Source organism: Glandiceps talaboti, chromosome 6, assembly GCF_964340395.1.
Source record: "Glandiceps talaboti chromosome 6, keGlaTala1.1, whole genome shotgun sequence".
In the NCBI taxonomy this organism is placed as follows: domain Eukaryota; kingdom Metazoa; phylum Hemichordata; class Enteropneusta; family Spengelidae; genus Glandiceps; species Glandiceps talaboti.
The window spans coordinates 769,516-782,915 of record NC_135554.1 but is presented as its reverse complement, the minus strand read 5'-3'; the positions used below and the strand labels follow the sequence as shown (position 1 = coordinate 782,915).

Sequence of the window (13,400 nt, the reverse complement as noted above, 5' to 3'; positions counted from 1 at the left end):
AGTATGTCATGGTTCATCATACTTAATTTTATGCTTCTCCAATTGTGAACTCCTTAATATTTATGATAGCATAATTGTTTCACAACAAATTCTGAGAATAACAAGGAGACCAAATTGACATTGGTGTGCATGACAGCATCTCTGTTTGACAAAGAGAGATGATGCAGAACCATTCCACAGGATGTATCATCCTACTGTAGCTATCTAGCTATACAATCACCAGTTGTACAACTTGAGCTGTGAATTCGTCATCTGAATTTAAGCATATTTAGTGCGAAACAAATTACAAACTAAATTTAACCTCTAAGGTTAGATATACCATTTGATCTAATTTATTTTTAAGTTATTTAATACAAAATCTTTTAATTAGTAAAAATGTGGAAAAAAAACTTGGGCTATGAATTACTGAATACCTTCATTACTTACGTCCCAAATGTAAACAGAAGTTGAACACATGGCCAGCCATGTGTGCATGATGTGTGAAGATGTAGACATCACGCAATTTCTCTATTCAACTTGGTCATTTAGTTATGATCTTAAGTGAGTATGGCTATGTTGTGTCTGTGGCAAGGTGGGTTCCGATGCTTGAAACAGCACCAAATTTTAGTTTATATTCATAAGCTGTGCTAAATTTGGTGTCTCTACCTCATGTGTGGTCTATACTTTGTACATATTTCAATCTGGCCTTGCAAGTTCTCAAGTTAATGATTGACATATATGTGTTGAATTGCCGTGGATGGCAAAGTGGGTTCATATTGCTCGAAATGACACAAAATTTTGAAGACTAAAATTTTAGTTTATATCCATTATCTGTGCCCAAAATTGACGTCTTTACCTTTACTACTGATCTGATCGACTTTTATTTACGGTAATGGATAAGGTACCAAAACACTTCAAGTACCCATGATTGTTACTGTGAACAATTTATCCGTTATTGTGGACTTGCCAGTCTTCCTTTAATGAACAAATACATGGTCAGGAGGGAGGGTGGGGATGGGCAGTCTACTGCAACTATTCTAAAATTAGACATTGTCTGAACCAAAGCACTGGTCGCTTGCCCGTTTAAGGGTGCTAACATGAGGAAATACCGTATATACTATTGAAATCCATTGAGCATTCATACATGTCAGTGACAGCTGAGCAGAGCTTAAAGGTTATTCCAAACACTCACGTTCACTATTGTCAGTGACAGCTGAGCAGAACTTAAAGGTTATTTCAAACACTCGCATTCACTATTGTCAGTGACAGCTGAGCAGCGCTTAAAGTTAAAGGTTATTCCAAACACTTACGTTCACTGTTGTCAGTGACTGCTGAGCAGAGCTTAAAGGTTATTCCAAACACTCGCATTCACTATTGTCAGTGACAGCTGAGCAGAGCTTAAAGGTTATTTCAAACACTCACGTTCACTATTGTCAGTGACAGCTGAGCAGAACTTAAAGATTATTCCAAACACTCACGTTCACTATTGTCAGTTGCAGCTGAGCAGAGCTTAAAGGTTATTCCAAACACTCACGCTCACTGTTGTCAGTGACAGCTGAGCAGAACTTAAAGATTATTCCAAACACCGTCAGATGCATTGGGGTTGGAGCATTCACTCGTAATATCATCGACATCATGGGGTTTATGGATAAATACATTATGGCCGTTCTGAATTTCGATAAGGAGCGTTTTACAGAACATAGTCGTAGGTTTATTTTCTTGGGGAAGGTCGTCTCTATGTGTACATTTTCGTCATTACCACCATAGTACTGTGCGCTGATATTGGGGCCTGCGCGCGCTCTCTCTCTCTCTCTCTCTCTCTCTCTCTCTCTCTCTCTCTCTCTCTCTCTCACTCACACGGTGAACACGGAGAAAGAAGAGCTCTGCATATTCTGTATTGGTTTCGTACAATTCGTGAGTTATTTCTTTCTTATTTTGCTCCCTCAAGACTGATAAGACCTTATATAGGTCATATGTCGGTTTTTGAGAACCTTTTTTGCTTCCGTCTTTTGTGATTACTTTGGATTTTGATTTAGTGGGTTGGGTCGGCAAGCCACGTCAATATGGCTTCCGCCCAATCGGCGACCCCGGCCGAAGTCGCCGACGAGGACATCGAACATATCTTTTCCAATTTGTCCATGAGAAATGGCTTGAAAATGAATAGCATCGATGGCGCAACTGTTAATGACTATGTTGAAGGTGTTGCAAGTTTATTAGGTCCAAGTGCTGTTCTTGCAGCCTCTAGAATGAACAAAGCTGTTGTTGTTTTTGTGAGCACCGCTAAGCAAGTCAACGAAGCATGTGTACAAGGGGTCAATGTAAAGGACTTCTTTACACAACCAAGCCCAATGGTTCAGCCGGCTACAAAAGTTATCATATCCAATGTTCCACCTTTTATTTCTAATGCACTCCTCTCTGAAAAGCTTGGAGAGTATGGTAAAGTCCTAGAACATACTTTCAGATTTATATCACTTGGATGCCGTAGACAGGACCTAAAACACGTCAAATCTTTACGAAGGAAGGTATACATTATCCTTCACCCAATGTTTAAAAACTTCGACGGCGTTATTCGCAGTGTTTTTGCTAAGGTTTGGGAACCCCGGTAACAGAAAGGGGGAAAGAGGTAAAACTGGTAGTGCTTCCCATGCAATGTATCATAGTTTAGGTGGGGAACCCCGGTAAAATGATGTGGGAACCCCGGTAGATTTTACCTACTTACCGCCCTTAAATAAAACACTGATTCGTGTCTATCACAAAGGGAAACAATACCCCGTGTACATCTCTACTGATGAACTAACATGTTTTCAATGTAAAGGAAAGGGTCACGTTTGAAAAAACTGCCCACAAAACAAAATCAATGAAACAGTTCAAAAAGACGACCAAACCCAACCCACTGAAAACGCAAATGACAACAACAATGATACCACTTGTGATGGGGATGATGACGGGAGTGTAACACGTCGCTCATCCCCTGATGACCTGACTGATAACAACAACGACAACAACCAGAAAACAACAAATGAACAAATTATCCCAAATGAAAACGGAAAAAGAAATTTTTCCACCGATAGTGCTGAAACACACGACACGACAATGACACAAATCACATAAACATAAACACCAATCACAGTGAACCCCTCTCTACCAACTCTACAATTGAAACAGATGTTCCAATGCCCACACAACAACATTCACAGGTGCAAGAGTCGACAAAACGAACAATTGACAATGTTGATCGGGACAGTGACGAAGATCTAAATATCACTTCGAAAAATAAGTGCGTGGCATTATCTGACTCTGAAAACGAATACGAAGACGCTATCGAATATGAAAACGCTATCGAACTACCCGAAACATCTGTCACTAGCAGTAAAGGAATGGTTCGGCTTAAGTTTACAGACGATTCACAAAAAACTCCAAACAAAAGCGAAACTGAACAAACCGAGCACCACAGACACAAAACAAAAAAAGACGACGACGACGCCGCCGCCGATACCTCGGAGGAACATGACCTCCCTATCACACAAAAAACAAATACATGTACAAGTGATACGGAACTCGATAGCAACTCCGACGAAAGCGACGAAAATTTATCACAAAACAACGCAGCGGCTGCGCAAAATCTTGGCCCACTCTCTCAATGCGACGAAATTCCATCACAAGAAAAAATAGACGTCTTTCTCAACAACATTAAAGGTTACAAAAATCATGTTAAACGATGCAGAATTTTCTGCCTGGACTTTGATAAGCTGTTACAAGCTTTGTCAATCAAAGTACAGTCATCCACAAGTAAATCACTAAAACAGAGAATTAGTAAACTAATGGAGAAACGATTTGAAAAGTAGAGGTCTAAGTTCTTCCTTCTAATGTCTCAACTCATAAACTCTCAATCTTTCATGGGATATCGCACCAAACTGTGTTTTCTATTCCTACTCCTTATGACTTGTCTCTCAATTCTCACCAGTAATACACGTGGTTGTAGAGATGCTCTAAAACGCTTTACTATTCTAGAAAATCTAAAAACAGGGTATGACTGCAACTGTGTCTTTCTACAAGAAACGCACTCTCTGGAACGTGACGAAGCGACATGGAGAATATTATGGCATGGAAACATTGAGTTCTCACATCTTACTTCTCAGTCAGGAGGAGTTGCAATCATGTTCCCTCCAAAAACAAAGGTTGATATCCTGCACAAGGCAGACCCCATTCCTGGACGTCTTCTTCACGTTCATGCAAAAGTGAATGGTTTCAATTATCACTTCATAAATATTTATGCATCCCAATGATGGTTAAGACCGTCTTGTTGCATTTAAACACTTAAAAAGATTGCTTCACTCGTTACAATCCTCCCCGGATCCAATTGTTCTGGGTGGGGATTTTAACTGTACATTACAAGCAAATATCGACCGACATAGTCACCATGAACCTCACACACAGTCTTCAAATTTTCTGTCACGACTTCTTAAAAGATACAAACTGACAGACTGTTGGAGACAACACCATGAAAATGACCAAAATTATACTTGGCATGGACCTAACAGACATGCACGACTTGATCGTCTCTATGTAAGCAAACACATTACAAATAGAGTACAATCCGCTGTGATCATTCCTGTGACTTTTTCAGATCATAATATAGTTAAAATATGTATAAGTCAGAACAACATCAAACATAAAAGTGCTAATTGGGCTCTAAATACCTCCCTCTTAGAGGATGAAGTCTATAAGGAAATCATAACTGAATTTTGGCAAGGATGGACAGATAAAAAGACCGATTTCCCCAATTCACAAAATTGGTGGGACTCCGGAAAACTTCAAATAAAACTGTTGACTCAGCAATATAGTATAGACAGACACAGACACCAACGACAGATGAAGCAAAACCTAATAAAAGACCTCACCAACCTGGAGAATAATTTGTCATCAGGCGACATAAACTCCACAGAGTTTGAACAGAAAAAAACAGAACTTAACGGACTTTTGAAAGCGGAAGATAGAGGTGTGTGGGTACGCTCTCGCTTCCAACATGTTAACGAAAATGACAAATCTACAAGATTGTTTTTCGATCTTGAGAGACGTAGGAGTGCTAGGAAAATGATAACACATCTTAAAATATCAGATGGTAACATATCCGAAGATCCCTCAAGTATAAGAACGATTGCGAGAGATTTCTATAAAAATCTCTATTCACCTGAAGAAATTAACATTGAAAAAGTTGAAACAATTTTGAAAGATTTACCACAATTAAGTGAGGAAAATAAATTTGATCTCGACCAACCAATCACATTCGACGAATTGTCCAAGTCAGTTCACGCATTGCGCAACAATAAAGCACCCGGCATAGATGGCCTCCCATCAGAATTTTACAAAACCTTCTGGAATGTTCTCAGCCAAGACTACCATGAAGTCTTTCTGGACTCACTAAATACTGGGCGATTACCTCTATCATGCCGCCGGGCACTGATTACACTCTTACCCAAAAAGGGGGATAACGGTCTCCTCAAAAATTGGAGACCAGTCTCCCTACTTTGCACTGACTACAAAATTCTTACTAAAACTCTTTCCTTCCGACTAAAATTTGCGCTCAAAGATGTTATACACTGTGACCAAACATACTGTATTCCCAATAGATCAATTTTCGATAACATACATCTTGTACGAGACACCTTAACGTACACCAATGAGAACCATCTTCCACTGGCTATTGTCTCACTCGATCAAGAGAAAGCCTTTGATCGTGTTCACTACTACTACTTACAGCGTACCCTAGAAGCATTTGGATTCGGTGAGGTTTTTATAAGCTACATTAGTATGATTTACCGTGATGCTGAAAGTATCCTCAAAATAAATCACGACTTAACAAAACCTTTCAAATTTGGCCGTGGTATCAGACAAGGTTGTCCATTGTCAGGGCAACTATACACTTTATGTATTGAATCTCTGCTGCAGAAAATACGCAGCAGCGGTGCACTACATGGTTTCATGGTACCCTGTTCAGAAACTAAAAAAAAGTTTCCTTTCAGGCTATGCGGATGACATCAATATTTTTATAACACGTGAAAACGACTTTACAGGTCTTACCCACTGGCTAGGCATTTACCAAAGTGCTTCAAACGCTAAGGTAAACTTTCAAAAATCAAAAGGGCTTTGGTCTGGCAAATGGCAGAACAGACAGGACCGCCCACTTGGCCTAGACTGGAACAGTAGTGGCTTAAAAGTTTTAGGTGTTTACCTAGGAAACGACATTACTTACTCTGACAAAAACTGGGAAAACCTAGTAGAAACAGTTGAAAGTACTTTGAAAAGGTGGCGGCCATATGCAAGTGTTCTGTCTTACAGGGGAAGAACACTTATTATCAACCAACTAGCAGTCTCAAAACTTTGGCATAAATTACTCTGCCTTCGACCACCTCAAAACCTGATCAATTGTATACAAACACTCTTCGTTAATTTCTTTTGGCAAGGGCGCCATTGGCTCCCACATGAACAATTATGCATGCCTATTCGACATGGCGGACAAGGCCTGGTTCACGTACAAAGTAAAATTGAAACATTTCGCATGATGTACATACGTAAAATTTTATACTGCGACTCTAGTCATCCCATGCAAAACTACTCTGAATATTTCCTTGGAAAAATCGCTGACCTTCGTTATGGAACTAGAGTATTCCTTTTGGACCTTCTACCATCTATAACTTTTGACAATCTCCCTCCCTTCTATGAACAGACCATACAGACATGGAAATCTCTCTCTCCAGAGCGGAGTGGGGATCCCGTGACATTGACAGATATTCTTTCTGAACCACTTTTTCTCAATCCACTTATACTTCATGCCGTACAACAAAAGCCTATCTTTTTACAACACTTTATTGACGGTAAAGTTGTGTCGATTAGAGATCTTATCAAACTTGACGGAAAACGCAAAAAAACTTGTTTAGAAATACAAGACAATGGTCACGTATATTCCTTAAGACTGCTTGAAAAGGCAATACAATTGATTTGGAAGTCAATACCAACAAAGTGGACTCAACAAATTTATCATTTTTTCAGTCAAAATGACGTCGAAGTAGGCAATCCCTCGTTGTACCACTTCAACATTTCATACAAAGAAGACGGGGACTCAGAACAGGTGTACTTCAACAAACTGTGCCAAAAAGACATTTACCACCTGTTTTGTAAGAAGATTTTCGACATCAAACATGCTGACAGACTACCGACACCTTGGCATGATATTTTATCAATACCGACCACCACAAGACCAAGGTTCGAAAGTGTATATCGCGATCCACTCAGCAGACGTGATGGCGATCTACAGTGGCGATCAATACATGGTTGCTTGGCAACAAAGCACTATTTGTATCTCAGTAAGCTTAGTATCAATGCAGAGTGCCAACACTGTGGTGATAGAGAAAACCTAGAACATCTATTTTTAGACTGCCCGATACTATTGCCGCTGAACAAGAAAGTAAATGAACTAATCTCGACAATTTTGACTAAAGACTCAATCCCATTTAACTGGTACATCCTGGGAATGCCACTTGGACCAAAACCGGATCATCAAAGATATCAACTCTGCAACTATTTAATGACAACAGCTAAAATAGCCATCGTTCGCTGTCGTATGGAAGAAGGGCTAAGTCCACTTCGCCTCTTTCTTGGACGCGTCCGACGTAGGATAGCTATTGATTTTAACTATTACAAATTAAATGGACATTTGAACATGTTTAGCATAATTTGGAGTATCGAGAATGCCGTATGTGAAATTAGAGAACATAATGAACTGCAATATAACATATGAACTATATCGATTGCAATATATTGACTTTCTACGGCCTGGACCTTTTTGTCTTTGATTTCAATTAAGTGAATATTACATGTAATAAATTAGCTCATTTTTCTTGAAATGTAATTTGATGTGAAATTTTTGTAAATAACCCCAGCTTCAAAGGCTGTTTTTCTTAATAAAGACAATTGAAAAGCTCAAAAAGCTCTCTCTCTCTCTCTCTCTCTCTCTCTCTCTCTCTCTCTCTCTCTCTCTCTCTCTCTCTCTCTCTCTCTCTCTCTCTCTCACTCCCTCTCTCTCTCCCTCTCTCCCTCCCTCCCTCCCTCCCTCTCTCTCTCTCTCTCTCTCTCTCTCTCTCTCTCTCTCTCTCTCTCTCTCTCTCTCTCTCTCTCTCTCTCTCTCTCTCTCTCTCTCTCTCTCTCTCTCTTTACGCTATCTGTGACTGTGTTGAATGCCCATCTTAAGGTTTTCAACAGATGCTGTATTGGGCTTGTCTTCTCGGCGGAGTGATACCCTCTCTCAGTTGTTGTTTCTCGATGATCTGCTTTACTGGTCATAGTTATTTGTATTTCTTCCTCTCTTGGCTTGAACTATATGACTGCATCTGAAGTATCGTTGAGATTCATTGTTCTGTTGTCGCCGTACGTTGCCATCTTGTGTTTCGATGGTCGTTGAGTTTCATCATATTTTCTTCTTTTCTGAATCGTACCATTGCTCACCAACGTAACAATCTTTTCCTTTTGTGGGTGTTGTTTGTATTCTGTGTTCTGCATTTATTTTGGTTATTTGACGCTAAGGTCAAATTCTGTAAAAGAATAATTAGGTTAAAGAGTAAAGGAGGGGAATTGACATAAATATAGTAGTAGCTGCCACCAATTGTCGAACTTTGGCCAGCACCAACCAAATAAAGTTGAACGTTGTCTTCGGTTGTAGCATTGTTGATGTGGTCTTCTCACGATGTTTCACTGGTTCGATGGGGAGGGGAATCTATGGTATGGGGTTAACGACCCAAAGATTGCCAGAAAATATCTCAAATGAAACACTTGACTTTATTTTCTTCAAGTAAAGTTGAACAGATCAGGATTGCTGCACTTATCAATAGCCAAACGGGCTGCATTAGCGGAGAAATTATCTATAACTCTGCCATCCAACGAATTACGTACGAGGTACCTATCTATCTCTACCTATCCGACCAGTAGACCATGCAAAGTCTACTTTCACTAGTAGTATCTGATGAGCTACACCTGGAACAGACTGGCAAAATCTGTTCGTCAAGGCTGTGAACTTTACCACTTATATAGGAAACTGCTAATTTACATATGAATGGCCTTAGACTAAAAATAACTCTCTAACTACTGAAACTGACGACATTTCACTTGGCAGTTCGAATTTGTGGTCGAAATGACCTGACAATCAGAACTAAAGGTCACCTGACCTGTAAAGTATCACATACGCCTGGCCTGACTTGGATGCTGGCCAAGTTCAAGGACCGTATCTGACATGTAAAGTATCACGTACGCCTGGCCTGACTTGGATGCTGGCCAAGTTCAAGGGCCGTATCTGACATGTAAAGTATCACATACGCCTGGCCTGACTTGGATGCTGGCCAAGTTCAAGGGCCGTATCTGACATGTAAAGTATCACGTACGCCTGGCCTGACTTGGATGCTGGCCAAGTTCAAGGGCCGTATCTGACATGTAAAGTATCACGTACGCCTGGCCTGACTTGGATGCTGACCAAGTTCAAGGGCCGTATCTGACATGTATAGTATCACATACGCCTGGCCTGACTTGGATGCTGGCCAAGTTCAAGGACCGTATCTGACATGTAAAGTATCACATACGCCTGGCCTGACTTGGATGCTGGCCAAGTTCAAGGACCGTATCTGACATGTTGAACTGCCTTCTGTCCCACCATGAGTTTACCATTAGGTCACCATTATTGATACATTGTCGTGAAATTTTCTTCGTAGGCTAGATGAGGTTTCGTCTATTTTCCATATTTTGACCACATACATTTGGGTATCAATTATAGATTATTACACTTGATAAATATGTGAGAGTGTATTTATATCCTGAGATACAGAGCTAGATAACTGATTATGTACAAGCCTTGCAACAGACAGCGGTTAAAAATACACAATGCAATCCAAGATAACATCGACGATCACAACCGAACCGATGCCAGGGGTCACAGTGTGATAAATTAAACACTTTTAAAGGAGGGAAATAATGCTAAAACAATGTGGGATAAATTAAACACTTTTAAAGGAGGGAAATTGAATTTTGTTTGTGACATAAATATTTTGTTTATTTGTGATGTCAATAAATAAACAACCTGTCTTTGTTTTATTAATATTTTATTACTTTAATCCATATTTCGGTTGTGTGTGTGATAGTTGACTGTATGAATTTGCATCTATGATGTAGAAAATTTATTTTCCATTCAAATGATACCTTATTTTTTAAAAATAATCAACTCTGAGTATTTTTATATCAGTTTGATTACATACCACTCACTCTCACATTATGTTAGTGAGGGGGCTGGGGGAGCACAAACAATCCCATGAGGCCAATGGTGGTGAAAGAGTTAAAGGAGGGAAATAATGCTAAAACAATGTGGGGATAAATTAAACACTTTTAAAGGAGGTAAATAATGCTAAAACAATGTGGGGATAAATTAAACACTTTTAAAGGAGGGAAATAATGCTAAAACAATGTGGGGATAAATTAAACACTTTTAAAGGAGGGAAATAATGCTAAAACAATGTGGGATAAATTAAACACTTTTAAAGGAGGGAAATAATGCTAAAACAATGTGGGGATAAATTAAACACTTTTAAAGGAGGGAAATAATGCTAAAACAATGTGGGGATAAATTTTGATTATTAAATAGAAAATGCATGTGCTCAGAAATTTCATCCTGCCAATGGTTTGAATACTTTCAAAATTTATTTCATTCAGTCTCTAATGAAACGACTAGTGATACAAACATTGATGATGTTGACTATACAAGTGATGCAAATTCCACCTTAGATAATTCAATTACAGAAGATGAAATTCACACAAAAGCAATACATAAACTGAACCCTGGTAAAGCTCCAGGCCCAGATGGATCACCAGTTGAATTCTTTATTGTATCTGAGAATATTTTTCTTCCATACCTGGTGTGTCTTTGTAGTCCCCGCCGGACAAAGTCCGGGACGGGGACTTATGGATTGGGTTCCGTCTGTCCGTGCGTCCATCTGTCTGTACGTCCGCAGCCGTTTGTTGGAGATGCCTGGACCGATTTTTTTCAAACTTGGTACAAGGGCAACATACAATGGCATACATATGCACGTCAATTTGTTTCTTGATACGATCCAATATGGCCGCCTAGCAGTCATTTTGTTTGCAAATTTTCCCTGTCTAAAGCCATAACTCAGACATGCTTGAACAGATCTTATTCAAAGTTGGTATTAGGACAGTGTTCCATGACATACATCTGCTTATCCATTTTCATCATGATACGATCCAATATGGCTGCCTGGCAGCCATTTTGTTTGCGATTTTTCTATGTCTAAAGCCATAACTCAGACATGCTTGAACGAGATCTCATTCAAAGTTGGTATTAGGACAGTGTTCTATGATATACATGTGCATATCTATTTGTTGTCATGATACGATCCAATATGGCCACCTAGCAGCCATTTTGTTTGCGAATTTTCCATGTCCAAAGCCATAACTCAGACATGCTTGAACAGATCTCATTCAAAGTTGGTATTAGGACAGTGTTCTATGACATACATGTGCATATCCATTTTCATCGTGATACGATCCAATATGGCTGCCTGGCAGAGGTATCACACTGTTAAAGGGAAGGATTTTATCACACATTTTATGCATGTCTATGCCCACACGACATAATTCTAACTTAATCCTGAATAATTAACGACCCAGCTGAGAATCACTATCTTTCTCAGGAAATACTGGTAAGATGTAAGACAAAAAGAAATATAGGGTTTTGAATTGGATTACCGAGAGTAACAGACTGTTACTATTATAATGTTTACCATACCCGGTTGAAATATACTGAATGAGTTGAATACAGGTTTGCATACTGTGCATTTAATATAATAATTTATAAAATCTAAATGTCCTTATATGTCCTGGGACTTGAATATTCACACAGCTGGCTGTGATGTACTAAACACTAGCTAGCAGTGACGTTCTAAACACTAGCTAGCAGTGACGTACTAAACACTAGCTAGCAGTGACGTACTAAACACTAGCTAGCTGTGACGTACTAAACACTAGCTAGCTGTGACGTACTAAACACTAGCTAGCTGTGACGTACTAAACACTAGCTAGCTGTGACGTACTAAACACTAAATGTTTTTTTTCCATGTTTGATAAGTTACCGTTCAAAGTTTGACTAAAAATATTCCAAGACATTGTGCCATGTATTTGTCAAAAAAAAATTCCGATCAAATCCATTATAATTATTTTGTAAACTTCTTCTTCTTCTTTGATATACTATTCAACGTCCCTAGTAGTAACTGGAACAGTTTACCACTAGTAGAGACTGGAACAGTTTACCACTAGTAGTAACTGGAACAGTTTACCACTAGTAGAGACTGGAACAGTTTACCACTAGTAGTAACTGGAACAGTTTACCACTAGTAGTAACTGGAACAGTTTACCACTAGTAGAGACTGGAACAGTTTACCACTAGTAGAGACTGGAACAGTTTACCACTAGTAGTAACTGGAACAGTTTACCACTAGTAGTAACTGGAACAGTTTACCACTAGTAGAGACTGGAACAGTTTACCACTAGTAGAGACTGGAACAGTTTACCACTAGTAGTAACTGGAACAGTTTACCACTAGTAGAGACTGGAACAGTTTACCACTAGTAGAGACTGGAACAGTTTACCACTAGTAGAGACTGGAACAGTTTACCACTAGTAGTAACTGGAACAGTTTACCACTAGTAGAGACTGGAACAGTTTACCACTAGTAGTAACTGGAACAGTTTACCACTAGTAGAGACTGGAACAGTTTACCACTAGTAGTAACTGGAACAGTTTACCACTAGTAGAGACTGGAACAGTTTACCACTAGTAGTAACTGGAACAGTTTACCACTAGTAGAGACTGGAACAGTTTACCACTAGTAGTAACTGGAACAGTTTACCACTAGTAGAGACTGGAACAGTTTACCACTAGTAGAGACTGGAACAGTTTACCACTAGTAGTAACTGGAACAGTTTACCACTAGTAGAGACTGGAACAGTTTACCACTAGTAGAGACTGGAACAGTTTACCACTAGTAGAGACTGGAACAGTTTACCACTAGTAGTAACTGGAACAGTTTACCACTAGTAGAGACTGGAACAGTTTACCACTAGTAGAGACTGGAACAGTTTACCACAAGTAGAGACTGGAACAGTTTACCACAAGTAGAGACTGGAACAGTTTACCACTAGTAGAGACTGGAACAGTTTACCACTAGTAGTAACTGGAACAGTTTACCACTAGTAGAGACTGGAACAGTTTACCACAAGTAGAGACTGGAACAGTTTACCACAAGTAGAGACTGGAACAGTTTACCACTAGTAGAGACTGGAACAGTTTACCACTAGTAGAGACTGGAACAG

At 39.4% G+C, this 13,400-nt stretch overlaps 1 protein-coding gene across 1 annotated transcript in view; it reads left to right on the top strand.

Moving 5' to 3' along the window:
• The window catches only part of LOC144436442 (tRNA:m(4)X modification enzyme TRM13 homolog), a 75,273-nt gene that overhangs the window by 49,618 nt on the left and 12,255 nt on the right, over window positions 1–13,400 (top strand). The gene's annotated exons all lie outside the window — the stretch shown is intronic.